The 5,594-nt window shown below is 45.8% G+C and overlaps 1 non-coding gene across 1 annotated transcript; it reads left to right on the top strand.

The window, feature by feature from the left end:
• Positions 1 to 4,396: 4,396 nt before the first annotated feature.
• Positions 4,397 to 4,469, top strand: trnav-aac (transfer RNA valine (anticodon AAC)). The gene has a single exon. It is a non-coding gene; the product is annotated as a tRNA-Val (tRNA).
• The last annotated feature ends 1,125 nt before the right edge of the window (positions 4,470 to 5,594 follow it).

Raw genomic sequence — 5,594 nt, 5'->3', positions numbered from 1 at the left:
GTACTGTCTTTTATCGATAGCGGTTATGATATCGTTTAGTACCTTGAGCGTGGCTGAGGTGCACCCGTGACCGGCTCGGAAACCAGATTGCACAGCGGAGAAGGTACGGTGGGATTCGAGATGGTCAGTGACCTGTTTGTTGACTTGGCTTTCGAAGACCTTAGATAGGCAGGGCAGGATGGATATAGGTCTATAGCAGTTTGGGTCAGGGTGTCTCCCCTTTGAAGAGGGGATGACTGCGGCAGCTTTCCAATCCTTGGGGATCTCAGACGATATGAAAGAGAGGTTGAACAGGCTGGTAATAGGGGTTGCGACAATGGCGGCAGATAGTTTCAGAAATAGAGGGTCCAGATTGTCAAGCCCAGCTGATTTGTACGGGTCTAGGTTTTGCAGCTCTTTCAGAACATCTGCTATCTGGATTTGGGTAAAGGAGAACCTGGAGAGGCTTGGACGAGGAGCTGCGGGGGGCGGAGCTGTTGGCCGAGGTTGGAGTAGCCAGGCGGAAGGCATGGCCAGCCGTTGAGAGTGCTTATTGAAGCTTTCGATAATCGTGGATTTATCGGTGGAGACCGTGTTACCTAGCCTCAGTGCAGTGGGCAGCTGGGAGGAGGTACTCTTGTTCTCCATGGACTTCACAGTGTCCCAGAACTTTTTGGAGTTGGAGCTACAGGATGCAAACTTCTGCCTGAAGAAGCTGGCCTTAGCTTTCCTGACTGACTGCGTGTATTGGTTCCTGACTTCCCTGAACAGTTGCATATCACGGGGGCTATTCGATGCTATTGCAGTCCGCCACAGGATGTTTTGTGCTGGTCCACTTCTCAGTATTTGGTATTCAGACTTGCCTTTTTTGTCGCGTAACGCACTCTGCATGTGTGGCTAGCTTGGGCGCTCTGAATATATTCCTGCTACGTGTGGTCTGAGGTCCATAATGATTCAAATAGTTTACCACTCCAGGGTAAGCCGACAAGAAACACAGCACTTATTTTAAGTGTTTTTAAGGGTGGAAAAATGATTGGAACCATTTTCCTGTTTGACCGCTAGTTTTTAATGGGTATTATGGGTATTATGGCTCTTTCTATCTACACACAATACCCCATAATGACAAAGCGATAACATATAGTTATCAGGGCTCCGGGCATTCGAGCGGAAATGGAGGAAAACTTCCTCCCTTTGACCTGGCATCCTTTCAGTAGTGTCCTGATTACATTTTCCTCCTCTGTCTCTGCTGCTAAAGGTCACTTTCAATCTTTCCAAGCATCTGCCTCTAACCCTAGGATTTCTTTGCCACATTCTCCTCCCTCTTGAACCTTGCTGTCTCCCCCTCTCCGACCTGTGGATCAATGTTGCAACCATTTTGAAAAGACCTCCACGACATCCGATCTGTTTGAATGTCAACAGACTGACCGCTTTCTGCTCAGCCCTACAAATTCTCTTACCTCTTTTCCCTTCTCTATCCAGATGACATCTCACGCAATATAATCCAAGGTAAAACAACAAAAATGCCCGCTTGACCCTATTCCCTCATTTCTTCTCCAGACCATCTCCGGTGACCTTCTCCCTTACCTCACCTCATCAACTCATCCTGACCGCTACGTTTTCCCGTCTTCAAGAGATTTTGCACCCCTTCTGAAAAAACCTACAGACTTATCCCTGGATGAAATAAAATAAAACCAGTATCCCTACTTTCAATTCTCTCCAAAACTCTTGACAAAGCCGATAACTTGGCCAGCTCTTATTAATAAAACAGAATGATTCTTGAAACCAAATCATTCAGGTTTCAAGACTAGTCATTCAATGGACTAAGTAATTTCTGATTTTCAATAGGTTCTCCGACTGATAAATGCCCACTCTCTCCCTCTGCTCTCATCCTTCTAGACCTTTCGGCTGCCTTCATACTGTGAACCATCAGATCCTCCTCCCCCCTCTCCGAGTTCATCTCCGGAAGATGTTATACGTTGGGTTGCGTCCTACCTGACAGGTCGCTCCTACCAGGTGGCGTGGCGAAAGCCGTGATCTCACACCACGCGCTCTCACCACTGGTGTCCCCCAGGGCTCTGTTCTAGGCCCTCTCCTATTCTCGCTATACACCAAGTCACTTGGCTCTGTCATAACCTCACATGGTCTCTCCTATCATTGCTATGCAGAACACACAATTAATCTTCTCCTTTCCCCCTTCTGACGGCCAGGTGTTTAATCCACATCTCTGCATGTCTGGCAGACATATCAGTGTGGATGACGGATCATCACCTCAAGCTGAACCTCGGCAAAACGGAGCTGCTCTTCCTCCCGGGGACAGGACTGCCCGTTCCATGATCTGGCCATCACGGTTGACAACTCCATTGTGTCCTCGTCCCAGATGCTAAGAACAGGCGTGATCCTGGACAACACCCTGTCGTTCTCAAATAACATCAAGGCGGTGGCCCGTTCCTGTAGGTTCATGCTCTGGAACATCCTGGTTGTAATGGGTGACCCTGCCTCACACAGGAAGCGGCGCAGGAATCTAATCCAGGCACTTGTCATCTCCCGTCTGGATTACTGCAACTCGCTGTTGGCTGGGCTCCCTGCCTGTGCCATTAAACCCCTACAACTCATCCAGAACGCTAGCAAAACGTCTGGTGTTCAACCTTCCCAAGTTCTCTCCGTCACAACAGCTCCTGAGCTCTCTCCACTGGCTTCCAGTTGAAGCTCGCATCCGATAAAACCAAGGTGAATGGAATACGGATTAATGGAGGGTCCAGCGTGCATCAGCTACCTCCAGGCTCTGATCAGGCCCTACACCCAAACAAGGGCACTGGGTTCATCCACCTGGGCTGGCCTGCTCGCCTCCCTACCACTGAGGAAATACAGTTCCCGCTCAGCCCAGTCAAAACTGTTCGCTGCTCTGGCCCCCTTGGTGGAACAAAAATAAAGATAGGACAGCGATTCAATCACCATTCCGGAGACACCTTTCCGGAAGGTATAAACAAATCTTTAAAAATCCTAAGGATAGGATAAATGGGCCTTCTCCCCCTCCCCCCTTAAAAGATAATAAAACAAATATTTTAAAAATACCTCATAATTCCCGGCTTCTCAAGCCTTATTGCTTAATTAATGGACTAAGTCATTTCAGATTTTCAATAGGTTCTGAGAGCGATAAATGTCCCACCCCGCCAAAGTGAGCCACACCATAAGTATTCCACTCATTAGGTTTCCGTAGTGTAGTGGTAATCAAGTTTGCCTCACACTCGAAAGGTCCCCGGTTCGAGTTTGGGTGGAAACAATTTGAACAAATTGGACAGTAAGCCTATTCACTTAGGGCTCGGTCCCAATTTCGGAATTCATGCTTTTCCTTCGCACTTCTCAGTATTTGGTATTCAGACTTACCTTTTTTAGTCGCGTAACGCACTCTGCATGTGTGGCTAGCTTGGGCGCTCTGAATATATTCCTGCTACGTGTGGTCTGAGGTCCATAATGATTCAAATAGTTTACCACTCCAGGGTAAGCCGACAAGAAACACAGCCCTTATTTTAAGTGTTTTTAAAATCCCCTGTGGGGAACATGAAGGGTGGAAAAATGATTGGAACCATTTTCCTGTTTGACCGCTAGTTTTTAATGGGTATTATGGCTCTTTCTGTGGTACTCAATTTGGGATATTATGTGAGGTAGACTTGTGGGCATTCCTAATATTTTCCACGACTTCCTCTTTTTGTATTGTAGTTTCAGTAGTGTAGTGGTTATCACGTTCGCCTCACACGCGAAAGGTCATATTCAATATTTCCCAATGCCCAGAGGCTAGCATTTGGTTTGAAACAGTTGTGGTTTATCTAAACCTTGCTGTCTACCTCTCCGACCTGTGGATCAATGTTGCCGTTTTTTTGGGGACCTCCACCGTGCGATCTGTATGAATGTGAACAGACTGAAAGCTTCTCTGAGCCAGGCAAATTCATTTATCAGGGTCATTGTAATGCATATATCAAAAGAAATGGCAATATAATCCAAGGTAAAACAAACAAAAATGTAGATCGTTTTCTGTCATTTCAGCTGCTTGATGTGATTGTGTGATAGATTTAGTTGGCTGGCTAGCAAAGGAAAAGAAGCTAGCCTGCATAGGTACAGTGCATTCTGAAAGTTTTCAGGCCCCTTACTTTTTCCACATTTTGTTACGTTACAGACTTATACTAAAATGGATGAAATAAAATAAAATCTATCTACACACAATACCCCATAATGACAAAGCGATAACATATAGTTTTTATTAATAAAACAAATATTTTTAAAATACCTCATAATTCCCGGCTTCTCAAGCCTTATTGCTTAATTAATGGACTAAGTAATTTCTGATTTTCAATAGGTTCTGAGATTGATAAATGCCCCACCCAGCCAAAGTCAGCCACACCCTTAATATTCCACTCATCAGGTTTCTGTAGTGTAGTGGTTATCACGTTCGCCTAACATGCGAAAGGTCCCCGGTTCGAGACCGGGCGGAAACACTTTTTAACAAATTGGACAGTCCGACCTGTGGATCAATGTGGCCGTTTTTTTGGGGACCTCCACCGTGCGATCTGTATGAATGTGAACAGACTGACAGCTTCCCTGAGCCAGGCAAATTCATTTATCAGGGTCATTGTAATGGATATATCCAAAGAAATGGCAATATAATCCAAGGTAAAACAAACAAAAATGTAGATCGTTTTCTGTCATTTCAGCTGCTTGATGTGATTGTGTGATAGATTTAGTTGGCTGGCTAGTGTAAGGAAGTGCTATTTCTTATGCAAATGACCAGCTTACTGCTATTACATTGCTATAACTGAGACAACGTATTTTCACAGTAAAACATGTTAGGTCCCATACAGGATAGCTCCCACACCCACACACACAGCACACACACATACACACACTAACTGCCGAGGACACACAGATAAGACATACACCCACACATTGCGAAGAGACACAGCCTTGACTTGCAGAGACAAGCACACACACATAATCTCCCTCTTAGCTGAACATTGTGTGACGGGGAACGGCACGACGAGACTCAGAAGGATGACGGACGGCTCAACAGGACCAATCCAAGAAGACAACACCTCAACTGTGGCCAACCAGAAGACCGGGACTTCCAGACTCAACCTACTTTCTGTACTGTACATAACATGCTTGCACTCTGTTATCGGGGCTTCTTTCTGCTGGTTCCTTGTGGGCCGAATGAATGAGCCCGTATACGTTGTACCAGATATCTTTACTCTGAATAAACTGTCGCTTGTCATACAATTTACCACCTTGTCTGAATCGATCCTTGACCGACTCGCCCTATCTACATATCCCATTATCAACAGAATCTTGGTAGCAGAGGATGGTTAACTAACGACCCAGTCCAGAGTGGTTGATGTGGGTGTGAGGGGGCGAGTTGGTGGAAGGACGGTTCGCGGAGGACAGGTGAAGACATTCGGGGGGAGGACAACAATTCTGCTCAACTCGGGAAACTGATCTCAAGGTCGACCATAAACAAGGTAAGCAAAACCTGTTAAATCAAACTTTGCATATTGTCGTATAGTCTAGCCAAATTTTGATCAGTATGACCGAGTGAGTATGAATTCTTGACTAAATTTATATACACG

The sequence above is a fragment of the Oncorhynchus nerka genome, linkage group LG20 (assembly GCF_034236695.1).
Source record: "Oncorhynchus nerka isolate Pitt River linkage group LG20, Oner_Uvic_2.0, whole genome shotgun sequence".
Classification (NCBI taxonomy): domain Eukaryota; kingdom Metazoa; phylum Chordata; class Actinopteri; order Salmoniformes; family Salmonidae; genus Oncorhynchus; species Oncorhynchus nerka.
The sequence above is the reverse complement of the archived record's forward strand: the minus strand, read 5'-3'. Positions and strand labels throughout refer to the sequence as shown.